Source organism: Lepidochelys olivacea, assembly GCF_965140295.1.
Source record: "Lepidochelys olivacea isolate rLepOli2 genome assembly, chromosome: 4".
In the NCBI taxonomy this organism is placed as follows: domain Eukaryota; kingdom Metazoa; phylum Chordata; order Testudines; family Cheloniidae; genus Lepidochelys; species Lepidochelys olivacea.
In genome coordinates, this window is record NC_140414.1 from 98194400 (window position 1) to 98207897 (window position 13498).

A 13498-nucleotide genomic window follows, 5' to 3' on the forward strand; every position below is an offset into this window, starting at 1 on the left:
GTTATGTGATCATGCATTTGTTGAGTTTTTAGGGTGGTATGTGTGAATTGTCATATAATGCTTGTAACTTTCTTTATGTTGTGCATCTGTGGATGTTGTGACTGAGATGCTGCACAATTCAGTGAATGGGGCAAGACTCAGAACCATGAACGTAAACATATTTACAAAACTTTAGCATGAGTTAATACACCAAGTTGAATGTTCTGAGCTTGAGTGGTAAAAACTGTATTCAGAATTCATAAAGCTGTTCAGTTTTTGAAGGCTTCAAAGCCATGTGCTCCAGGAGGGTTGTTAGCCTCTCAGTCACCCCCAGCAGCAGTCTGTGATTTGCTAGCCATTTCCTTGTCCTTGTAGTCCATCCTCCTTTCCCACCCCCAGCCCCCTCATGCCAGAGCTATGGGGAAAAAGAGCAAAACAAGTTATTGTCCAATTTGCAGTCTCTATTCCAACGCTTGTAAAATACAGTAGAACCTCAGTTATGAACTGACCAGTCAACCATGCGCCTCATTTAGAACTGGAAGTATTCAATCAGGCAGCAGCAGAGACCCCCCTCCACCTCCCCCGCCACACATGCACGCGTGCGTGTGTGTAAATACAGTACTGTGTTAAACATAAAGTACTAAAAAAGGAAAGCAGCATTTTTCTTCTGCATAGTAAAGCCTCAAAGCTGTATTAAGTCAATGTTCAGTTGTAAATTTTTGAAAGAACAACTATAAAGTTTTGTTCAGAGTTATGAAGGTTTCAGAGTTATAACTTCCATTCCTGAGGTGTTCATAACTTTGAGGTTCTACTGTATTGCTTTTTCCTGAAGTTGAAGAGTCTTAACATTTCTTTCTTTATGGAAATGTCTGTGTAGCACAATTTGGGTAGTGAAATTCATGCTCATTCAAATCTAAGGGCATTAATGAAACTGTGATCCAGAAACAAGACTTTTTCTTCTTTTCTGTATATACTGCTATAATAAAAATGCCTTTCTTCAAACAGTCATGTTGTTAGCCCACATGGTGCTACCATTGGGGAGGGTAGGTGAGTGACCAGGCAGGTGAGAGACCATTAAGTGCTGTGATAGGTAAGGGGGGTATGGGATGGTACACCGCAAGCTTCAGTGCTGTTTCTGTTCACATATCTGTAGAAGTAAAGGTCTGGAGATTTTGTAGTCTCTGGTGTGGCTGTCACTTGATGGTGGGTGGGAGACAGAGAGAAGGTACACCAGTGTGGCAGCATCCTTATGAAACCTGCAACAAAGTTGTTCAATGACCTCCCTGAGCCCTCCTAGAGTACATTTCTGTTGTAATACAACATTCCATAGTTACTGGAACTGGTCCCCTCAAGAGTTTGGGTCTCTGCCTATGGTTCAGGTTGATCATCTGGCTGAGTTTCAGGGATCACCATGATTGTGTCTGCCCTGGGGTTCACCAGGTTGATGAGATTCTGGTTTGGAGGATCAATCATAGAGTCCACAACATGCTGAGGTGGAATGATATGCTTCCCAGCAAACATATTGTCTGCTGGTACTGTGCTTGGTTTCACACAGGTCTTGTAGTATTTAGTAGTCCTATACCCCAGCTGGAGCTTCTTTGCCTTACTGCGGTACTGGAGTGTCCTGGTTGTGCTCCTAGCCGGCATTTGTTGTGATAGCTGCTTGTATACCTGTGCTAAGTGACTACCGTTCAGAGGTGCCTGATCACACTCCTCTCCCCAGAGAGCATTGAAGTCCAGCATCTCCGCATGAGACCACAGGGAAGAATGAGGCATGATCTATAATTGGGAGTATGACACAGATTTAGGAACTCCACATGAGCTGGAATCCCAAAAGGCAGAACCTGGATGTATGCCAGCATTTAAATGGGGGAGGTTACATCCAGTTGGGATGACCCCAGAGCAGTATAGGGCGTGCAAGTAAACAGGATGACCCAAGCTAGCAAAGGAATGTGGGATACTAGTAGACAGAGATGGCAAATGCACATCAGTTGTTTTGAGAGGGGTGGGGTGGGGTGCATGCACGTTTACTTTGCTGTAGGTAAATTCCCATGTCTCTGTAAACTCACTTTTTCAAGTGGCTTTAATAAAGCGCACTAAAACACCAGATTTTATTTAAAAAAAAAAAAAAAACTTTTGTGGACACAATGCAATTTAATGTAACCTGCAACAGATTCCAAGTGTAGGTAAGCTCCTACCTAGTTTTAGTCACTTAATAACATCCGTATAATCAGTCATTATATTGTGAAACCCAGAACTCAATATTTTATGTAGACTATTCTGTATGTTTTATTATGTATGAATTTATGTAAGAACTAGATTTGAAGATGAATTTGGCAGAAATGTTTTTTAAAAGAAGATATATTATAAAATAGCTTTGTGTACTTAAAAATAGAACTTTCATGGGCTGGATAATTTTGTTAATCACGCTTTGAAAATATAACTTAGATCCTGAGCTGCTGCTGTTAGGAAAATAAGCTTCTACCTTTGTCTAGTCTGATCATTAGTAGACATTCAAAACAAGGGGTAATGTACAAATAATTCCTGACTACTGTGATATTTTCTTCATAGTCTCAGATGGGGTAAGAAACTACTTCACTAGTGTATTTATAGATCTCTAATTTTAGTTTTAAATGGTTGATTTATTTATGTCTTTAATCATATTTGCTGATTTTATTCCCAAATGTAAAAAGTGTGGAAGAAAGACAGATTTTTCTGTGCATTAGCATAATAAAATGTTAATGTGCAGAAAGTAGCTGTACAAGAATGTAATGGTTCAAAACATGGAATATTGGAGCTGTTAGTAACTCTGTTTGTAAAGCTGGGGAATGGACTTTCTGAATGATAAGTGTTATCTGTGAATGCAGATGTATATTCCTCACTGTGCACTTAATTGAAATGAAGAGCCAATTAACTGTCAAAAATAAATTTGCATTTATATATATACATTTTATCACACTTTTGTTTAAAATAATCATAGTGCTAAATTTATTACTTGTTTTGTGGCAGTTGATCAGCTCATATTCCAGTAACTGAATGGCTTATTTGGTTTTGTTATCAGTCAGTACAGTAAACATCTTTGAAATCAGCCTCCCAACAGCTGGCAGCTGACCTGCTGGTGTTTGGCACCACCCAGGTTTAGCATGACTTCATTATGTAATGTAGCTTGAGTAGTCCATCTTACTGATTCTTCAAGGAAGTTTGTACAGGCACCTGGGTGTGTTTTGTGCAGCTAGTTTCATCAGTGTTGGGAAAGTAGACGGAACAAAAAATGGAGTTTTTTAAAAAAGTTGTTCCTGCTGTCATTTCTGGAGATGTGGTGCTGGATATTGGAAGTACTATTGAAAGCTCCCCAAGGCTACTGAAGATGAGACGTGTCAGCCTGCTTTCATTAGGACAGACCATAGATGAAGAAGATCAGGCAAATTTCTCACATTCAAATTACAGCATGTATCCACATCATCAACTCGGTAAAGTAAAACTTCAGTAACTATTGTAAACTTTTTCTCTGATCTGAATTGTTTTTGAGTATTAGAAAAGGGTTTCTTCAGAAAGCAATTATGATTATGGATTTTTCTTCAGTTTTAAAGTAATCTAAAATTTAAAAAGTGTTTGAACCATTTGTTAATATTTTGTGAAATTATTTTAAGCAATCTCATAATTAAGGGTATGTTGTATGTGTATATTACATGTGCATATATGCACATGATTTTTAATTTAAGATGAACATCCATTTTCAAAATAAGGTTTTGGATCATAAAATGTGTCCCTGATTCTGCACTGGAAGATGCACAGGCTTCCATGGACTTCAGTGGGGCTCTGTATGGGTGCAGGATCGGGGCTTCTGTTCTTATACCACCTTTGGAAACTTCAGTAGCATGAAAACAAAAGAGCCAGAAGTCTCTCCCAAGGCACTCCTTTTTAAAAATCTTTCTTTTTTAAATGTGCTTACATGAATAGAGTATGGAGTATTCCAAATTTCTTAAACATAATTTACAGCGTACTGATTTTCCTGTTGTGGATAGAATGAGGGTATTTAATTGTTATACTGTAGAGTTCAATAATATTTCTTTTACATCCTTTAAAAAGCTGAACAAATTACTTTCATAAAGCTAAAAAGATTTTCCACATCACACATGCGACATGTTGATCAGTGTTTAAATTATTTTATTTATTATGCTTTTTTAAAAAGAGGTTCAATTTACTTACCCTTCTGAAACTGTTTGAAAAAGTTATGTGGTTTTGCGTTGGGTGGAAATTTAGGGGCTTGATGACACTCTCTAAAGCCCAAATGGTCTAGAACCCTGCTGTTTATCACTGATGCAGCTTCTCCCCCAGGCTCTGTCATGGCCGTTTCAATCAGCTGGAGTGCTCTCTGCCGTTTGTCTTCCAGGGGTGGCGCAGTACCCTCTGATTGGAGGGTCCTCAGCTCTGAAATTCATCCCCAGAGCCTTTTTGACATACTGTAAAATGCTGGTTTGGCTTTTTTTAAAGTCAGGTTATCTTGTGTTGGTGGATGGAAACCAGGAAGCAATTTTGTTGGCCAAATTGTTAAAGTGTATAATACATTTGAATATACTGCTTGCTGTACACGTAACCTCATCAGCCATTGATAGCTCGTTGCACAGTAAAAATCTCTCTAGGACTCCTGTTGCCAGCGTGCTCAAAGTTCTAGCCAAACTTCATCATGTAGCTTCTGTGAAAGGATGGCTCGCTATTAGTTAAGTTCTACTTTGAATGCTGATCCTGTGGGTATTCGCTGTGGGTGTTTGTGTGCTCCATGTGCCTAGGACTAGAAATTATAGCAGCATTTATTAGTCCATGTCTGGGCCCTTCATTTCTTGGAGCTATCAACTGAAGGCATAAAGGGTGGCACGGACTGATCGCCTCTCCAGTTCCTTTCTACCGCTTGTAGTCTGGGATGGTATCCTTCTGTGTCTAGCCTTCTAGCTTTTACCTGTATGTATTTTGTGTATAGTTTTTTATTAGCTATATTGATAGTAGTGAGTTTGTGATTAGTAGGGATCAAGGGTTCCCCCACTGTTTGGAGCGCTTAGTATGCCCAAAGCTTCTAGCACTGCCTGGCCTGCCTTCTGGTCTTCCTGGTGAGTGATCAGCACAAGAGCTGCCTGTATTACCTTGGGGAATAACAGATTCCATCAAAGTGAGAGATCTGCCACTCCTTTCCTCCTTGCACTAAGCAGTCTCATAAACTTCAGACTCCACAGGCACCTGATGGAACTCTCCATGAGGTCCCTGTCTGACCTTGGACCCTCCCACTCTCTCCCTCATTGTCTGGAGCCTCATGGTAGTGCCCATGCAGCATCAACATCTTCCAGCTTGGTATCGTCTAGATCCAAAAGTCCATGAAATGGAGATATGAAGAGGGTAAGGAGAAACACCCTCCTAAAAAGTGAGAGTCAGCTTACTTTTTAAGATATCAAAGAAAAAGATTGTCCATTCCCCTCCTGTGGTAGCATCTGAGACTCCATGCCCTGGAGTGTTGTGTCCAGAGCTCATGGGGAACTCAGACTGGCACTGACTGTAGCAGGAGTTCCAGTGTTCTGAAACCATCCACTAAGGCTTTCTCATTGGTGGGTCCAGGCTGCATCTGAAAGGGCTAGACAGCAACATCCCTGGTCTACTCCTATGGAAAAAGAGGGCAAACACCTGGATCTGTTAGGGAGAAAGGTCCTTTTCATCATCTAGTCTCCTCTGCAGATAGCCAATTACCAGGCCCAAATGGCTAAATAAGATTTCCTGAACTACTCCAAGTTTGTGGAATTTACTGACAGCCTTCTGCAGCAGGACAGAGCTCATTTACAGTGTCTGATAGACAAAGGCAAATTGATAGTCAAGACCACTCTCCAGTCTGCAGCTGATGCCACTGATACCTCCTTTACAGCTATGGCTACTTTAGCAGAGCTAATTTCACAAAGCTAAAAACAATTATGACCAAATCAGCTGCGAGGAAGAATTTAATCAGAAAAATGTGTATGATAATTGGGAAATATTTAGGAACACCTTACTAGACACCAAAAAGCCACAATCCAACAATTGAGGAAGAAGGCTATGCTGGTTTAAAAACAACAGCCTGGTTTATAGGGGAAGTGAGGGCAGCAGTAAAAAAAAATATATATATATATAACAAATGGAATACAGGGGAAGTTGATAGTAATGAATATAAATCAGAAATTAAGAATTATAGTAAATTTGATAAGGGAAGCCAAGGGACACAAGGAGAAATCTATGACTAGCAGAGTTAAGAACTGTAAGAAAGTTTTTTTTAAAAAAGAATCCTGACAATGGTAGTGGTCCATTGCTAGATGGAAATGGTAGAATTATCAATAATAATATAGAAAAAGCAGAAGTGTTCAATAAATATTTGTGTTCTGTATTTGGGGAAAAAACAGGTGATGCAATCGCTTCATATAGTGATAGCACTCCTTCTATTCCACTTGTATTATAGACTTTAAAATCAGAAGAGACCATTATGATCATCTAGTTTGACCTCCTGCACATTGCAGGCCACAGAACCTCACCCATCCACCCCTATCCTCCACCCATAATCCTGGGCTGAGTTACTGAAGTCCTCCAAATCATGGTTTAAAGACTTCAAGTCACAGAGAATCCACCATTTACACTAGTTTAAAACTTTCAAGTGACCCGTGCCCCATGCTACAGAGGATGGTGAAAACCCCCCAGGATCTCTGTCAATCTGAGCTGGGGGAAAATTCCTTCCCAACCCCAAATATGATGATCAGTTAGACCCTGTGGGCATGTGGGCAAGACCCATCAGCCAGACACCTGGGAAAGAATTCTCTGTAGTAACTCAGAGCCCTCCTCATTTAGTGTCCCATCACTGGCTTTTGGAGATATTTGCTGCTAGCAGTCGCAGATAGGCTACATGCCTCCCTCCCATCGCCCCCCCCCCCCCCCCCCGGAGCAGGAGCATTTTCTTTATTTACATATAGTAAAAATTTTCCCAAAGCATCATTTACTTCAGAGGAGTGAACCTAGATGGGTTGGTAGCACCGATACCAGGTTTCACTAGCTTGTAAGTGATGGAAAACTTGCCCAGGTAGTGGCCAATCGTCTCTGGCTTGATTTCCACCTGATTGAAGGTTTTGCCGTTGTATATGCCAACCATGCTGCCCACCATCTTGGGGAGGATGATCATGTCACGCAGGTGAGTTTTGACTGCCTCTGGCTTCTCCATGGGAGGGGCCTCCTTCTTGGCCTTGCGAAGACGCTTCAGGAGGGAATGCTTCTTACGACGCAGGCTGCGGTTCAGACGCCTGTGCTGGCGAGCACTGTACAGCTGCATCAGCTGCTCGTAGGACATATCGAGGAGCTGATCCAGATCAACACCTCTGTAAGAGAATTTCCTAAAGCTCCGTTTCTTCTTCTGTTCAACTTCCGTCATCTTGGCAGTGTCTCTTCAGATGGCAGGCAGACTCATCAGACCATCCCCTCCATAAATTTTATCAAGCTCAGTCTTGAAGCCAGTTAGGTTTTTTGCCTCCTACTGCTTCCCTTGGAAGGCTGTTCCAGAACTTTACTCATCTGATGATTAGAAATCTTTGCCTAATTTCAAGCCTAAATTTGTTGATGGCCAGTTTATTATCCATCTGTTCTTGTGTCCACGTTGGCACTTAACTTAAATCACTCTTCTCCCTCTCTGGTATTTATTCCTCTAATGTATTTATAGAGATCAATCATATCTTCCCCTCAGCCTTCTTTTGGTTAGGCTAAAGAAGCCAAGCTCTTTGGATCACCTCTCATAAGGTAGGTTTGCTGTTTCTCTGACCATTCTAATAGCTCTTCTCTGCACCTGTTTCAGTTTGAATTAATCTTTCTTAAACATGGGAGACCAGAATTGCACACAGTATTCCGGATGAGGTGTCACCAGTTCATTGTGTAATGGTACTGACACTTCCCCCCTCTCTACTGGAAATACCTTGCCTGATGCATCCTAGGATTGAATTAGCCTTTTTCACAGCTGCATCACATTGGTGGCTCATAGTCATCCTGTAATCAACCAAAGACACCTAAGTCTTTTTCCTCCTCTGTCACTTCCAACTGATACGTCCCCAGTTTATAAAAAAATATCTTGTTGTTAGTTCCTAAATACATGACCTTGCACTTTGAACTACTATATTTCATCCTATTTCTATAACTCCAGTTTACAAGGTCATCCCAGATCTTCTTGTATGATATTCCGGGCCTTCTCCGTATTGGCAATACCTCCCAACTTTGTGTCATCCACAGATTTTGTTAGCACACCCCCAATTTTTGTGCCAAGGCCAGTAATAAAAATGTTAAATAAGATTGATCCCAAAACCGATCCCTGAGGAACTCGATTAGTAACCTCCTGCAGCCTGACAGTTCACCTTTCAGTATGACCCATTGTAGTCTCCCCATTAACCAGTTCCTTATCCACCTTTCAGTTCTCATATTATTCCCCATCTTTTTCAATTTAATAACTTCCCAGGTAGAACTGTATTAAATGTTTTACTGAAATGCGGGTAGATTAAATCTACTGCTTTCCTTTTCCTGGAGAATGTTAAAAAGAAGGCACTAAACTTAAACATTTTTAAATCGGCAGGTCCATATAACTTGCAGCCAAGAGTTTTAAAAGAGCCATCTGAGGAGCTTGCTGCACCCTTAATATTGATTTTCAATAAGTCTTGGAGCACTGGGGAAGTCCCAGAAGCCTGAAAGAAAGCTAATGCTGTGCTAATTTTTAAAATGGGTAAACCAGCAACCCAGGTAATTATAGGCCTGTCAGCCTGACATTAATCCTGGGCAAGACAATAGAGTGGCTGCCAGGGGAATCAATTAATAAAGAACCTAAAGGAGAGTAATGTAATTAATGCAAATCCATATGGTTTTATGGAAGATAAATTCTGTCAAACTAACTGGATATCTTTTCTGATGAGATTACAAGTTTGGTTGATAAAGTTAAGAGTGTTGATATAATACATATAGACTTATATAAGGCACTTGACTTGGTACCACATGACATTTTGTTAAATTTTATATGGTTCTAATTTATTTATTTATTTTAACACAGGACACATTAAATAGATTAAAAACTGGCTAACTGATAAGTCTCAAACTGTAATGATACTCAATGAATTGTCATTGAGTGGCTCTGTTTCCAGTGGAATCCCGCTGGGATCGGTTTTTCGCCCTGTGCTTTATCAATGACCTGGAAGAAAACACAAAATCGTCACTGATAAGGTTGGCAGATGACACAAAAATTGAGGGAGTGGTAAATAATGAAAGAGTGGTTACTGATTCAGAACGATCTGGATTGCTTGCACCCAGTTTACAAAGCAAACAATATGCATTTTAATACAGCTAAATGTAAATGTATACATCTGGAAACAAAGAATGAATGTCAGACTTGCAGGATGGAGGACTCTATCCTGGGAAGCAGTGACTCTGAAAAAAGATTTGGGGATTGTGGGGGACAGTTAGCTGAATGTGAACTCCCAATGTGATGCTATAGCCAAAAAAGCTAATACAATCCTGGGATGAATAAACAGGGGAATCTCAAGTAGGAGTAGAGAGGTTATTTTACCTCTGTATTTTGCACTGCTGCAACCACTGCTGGAATACTATGTCCAGTTCTGGTGCTCCCAGTTCAAGAAGGATGTTGATAAATTGGAGAAGTTTCAGAGAAAAGCCACGAGAATGATTAAAGGATTAGAAAACGTCCCTTATAGTGGTAGACTCAAGAGCTTAATCTGTTTAGTTTAACAAAGAGAAGGTTAAGATGTGACTTGATTGTAGTCTATAAATACATACCTGGGTAACAAATATTTAATAATGGGTTCTTTGATATAGCTGAGAAAGGTAGAACAAGATCCAGTGGCTGGAAGATGAAGCTAGACAAATTCAGACTGGAAATAAAGCGTAAATTTTTAATAGTGAGACTGATTTACCATTGGAACAATTTACAAGGGGGCAGAGTAGATTCTCCATCACTAACTATTTTTAAATCAAGGTGGCATGTTCTTCTAGAAGATATGCTGTAGGAATTATTTTGGGCAAGGTCTATGGCCTGTGCTCTACAGGAGGTCAGACTAGATGTTCACAATGGTCCCTTCTGTCTTTAGAACCTTATTAGTATAAAGTTAATCAAAATGTTAATTTTATCTTATGTCTTAAAATAAGCTTCAAATCAACATCTTGTTGTGAATCTTAGTAAAAAAAGGACGACACTGGTTCTAGAATGGAAAAACACTACTGTTGAACCAGCTGGAAAGGAAATCCTGCAGGTACACATCTACTGTAGCAAAAATGGAGAGGCCTTTGTTTAATCTTGTATTTGATGTACTATCGGTGGTTGAGCAATTGAGGAAAACAAAGCATACAAAACTCTAATCCTGCCGTTGAAGATTAATTCTCTATTCTGACTCATTAAATGCCTGCCAACTGGCTGTCATTAGAAGTAATTTCCTCAAATCAGTGTTACATGACTATTCTAATAGAAAAGTGTGATGTCATCATTTACAAAATGCAGATTTGCAGTCTGTTCTGGGATCATTCTTTTAACCATAGCGGATAGTAGCTGAATCCTATTTAAATTATCTGCTTATTTCTATTTTTGTATCCTGGTAATGGAATGAGGTGCTCTTATGGAACAGAGCAATGTACTACAGCATTACCAATGAGGAATACAGTAGAAGGCAGGTGTTGTCAAAACAGGTAATTAAAGCAATCAATAAAATAGACACATAAGCTTTAGGAAAGTGTTTATTAATGTCAGCAGATATTGAGCAATATCAGAATAAATGTAATAAAGCTGTTCAAAATTTAAAAAAAAATGTTCAAACAGTGAGGTTGCCTATCTTACATGACTGGCTGAATTGTATGTGATTCAAAATAAAAGTTTCCAGTTGTTGTTGTTGTTCCTATTTAAAGAATATAGTTGATGTTTTAAGAAGCGTAGCTTATAAATGAATGTAAATTCAGGTGAAACACTGAGTTTGTCAAGTTTAACTGTTAAAAGTTGTATAATTCAATAACAGTAGTTTTCTGACAGTAACGCTAAAGATGGAAGAGAAGAATTATGTGAACCTAAAATATTTGCTTTATGTGGAATTAATAGAGTAAAATGCTAACTTTTTATTTTTAGGATTAAAATACAGCAACTATACATTTCCCTTAAATTAATAAAAGTAACCTTTTCCTGCTTGATTTAAGGCAGAAGCCAAAGCCTTACAGAAGAATGCTTTATAGATAAAGTGGATGTTGTGCTTAATGGGTATTTTCCCTGAGTATACACTAGAAATAGTCTTGTATACCTGTTTTAGATTTATAAAGCTAGTAGGATGACTGTAGTTTTTAAAATAAATAAATAAAATAAAAAATGAAGATACTTAATTTTCTGAAATACTTAATGTGATGAACTGTGTGAGGCATAAAGCTTTTACAGATGTTAATGAATACAGTTCAGTTAAATTTATAATTTATTTAAGAGCTGTGTGCTCAGGGCTGTACAAGACAGTCCCTTTCTCAAAGAGATTACAGTGTAGAAGGTAGATACAGAAAGATGAGATGCACTGAGAAACCCAGTGGGAAAATTTACCTTTGATTAATCACCTGTATCTTTATAGATGAATCCTTTAATTTTCCTCTCCTTTCTCTGGATCTTCCTTTCCTCTTTTTCCATAATATTAATGCAGGCCAGCTTGCCCAGTGTAACGATGGCATAGACCATCGGACTTATAGCGTGCAAAACGTGCAGTTATATCAGCAGACCTATCCTTCAGTTACATTATGAGGCAGGGGAATTCATGTAATGGGACAGTTTTTAAAAAAATTGAGATCTGTATAAATCAAATATATAATTCATACAGAACTCTCATTACTCAAGTGTGTCCACATTAGTTTTGTATATTAATGTTGTTTCCTTTTATGAACATAAATCCCATTTCTCAACAAGCAGTTCTGCTAGGATGAGATTAATATGTTTCTTGGTAGTAAAGTATTAGTTAATAGAGTTCTGGTTACCCTTACAGTGCTAAGGTGGCTACCCAAGTTCTGTGTTTAAAGGTGGTAAATATGAGTTCTAAATGAGTAATCCATTTTGAGAGAATGATAGGAGGCCCTTCAGTAATTCCATTTTTCTTCCTTTGAGACACCACGAGGTGGTAATGAGTATTTTCTCTTCCTTTCCAAGGGATGTCACATGTGAGTTCTGTCTTGTCACTCTTCCTTTTCAATTAGTATTTATAGGGGGGATAATGAAATGCTTTGACTTGCAGTATTGCCAATAAGCTGAGGAACAGAAAAAATGTCCAAACGCTGGTGCATGCTAGCTTGCATTACAGTCCACGTAAAATAAATGTTGTTTGTAGGTAAGGTATGTATCTAAAATAGAGATACCAAACTTATTCTGAGGAGAGGGATGAATTCATTTTTTAATTGTGCTCCAAGGGTTAGAGAAGCTTATGCTTCTAATGGGTTTATATAGTTATATAGCTTTAGCACTACAAAACTACAAAAGTAATTTTCCCTTTCTTGATATTCACCCCTTCTTGTCAACTGTTGAGAATAGGCCACCTCCCCTTAATTGAATTGGCCTTGTTAGCTCCCCACTTGGTAAGGCAACTCCCATCTTTTCATGTGCTATAATATTTATAGCTTACTATGTTTTTCACTCCATGCATCTGATGAAGTGGGTTTTAGCCCATGAAAGCTTATGCCCAAATAAATTTGTTAGTCTCTAAGGTGCCACAAGGACTCCTCGTTGTTTTTGCTGGTACAGACTAACATGGCTACCACTCAGAAACTAGGTACACAATGAAGTTTACCTCCTGTATTCCTTCTGGGAAATACTAAGTGGATCTGAAGCAGCAGAGAGGGAAAACTAGCTTTCTTTTTCATTCAGGTTGCTCTTTAATATAGAACCACTGGGAATTGAGCTCCCTGAAACAATTAGTATAATTGTTGGGCTTTAGCATTAACACTTCAGTGAGACTCTGTATCAAACCAAACCGAATGACCCGTCCCCCCCAGTCCCCCCGCGCCCCCCCAAAAAAACCCTCCCCCTCCAAAACCAAAAACTTAAATTCTGCAGGCTGAGATTGTCAGGGTGGCTGCAAAAATCAAGATAATCAAAAATCAAAAGTCATCAAGTTGGCCGGGATTACTACCTTCCTAGAACTGCCTGCTGAGACAAACCCTCGAGTTGGACTCCAAATCACCCAACTATTTCTGTAATAAGATCTTGGAGACTCCTAGTATGTCAAAATTGGAAGAAAGCACATGAGATGCATTTAAAACTGACTGACTGTTGTTCACAGTTTTATAGTTCACTGGTTACAAGTTAAAACTTTCTTAGATTCAAGAGCATACTACAGAATACTTGTGTTGGTATCTAACTGATCCCATGATCAAAGAGACAAAGTGGGTGAGGTATTATTTTTCTTTCACCAACAGAAGTTGGTCCAATAAGACAGGCTTTCGAGCTACACAGTGCTCTTCCTTAAGTCTCCGGAAA

At 39.2% G+C, this 13498-nt stretch overlaps 1 protein-coding gene and 1 pseudogene across 2 annotated transcripts in view; one reads left to right on the plus strand and one right to left on the minus strand.

Moving 5' to 3' along the window:
- FRYL (FRY like transcription coactivator) overlaps window positions 1-13498 on the plus strand; it is a 416688-nt gene that overhangs the window by 67562 nt on the left and 335628 nt on the right. The window lies entirely within an intron of this gene.
- LOC311519456 (small ribosomal subunit protein uS19 pseudogene) lies at window positions 6977-7405 on the minus strand (annotated as a pseudogene). The gene has a single exon. The product of its transcript is annotated as a small ribosomal subunit protein uS19 pseudogene (transcript).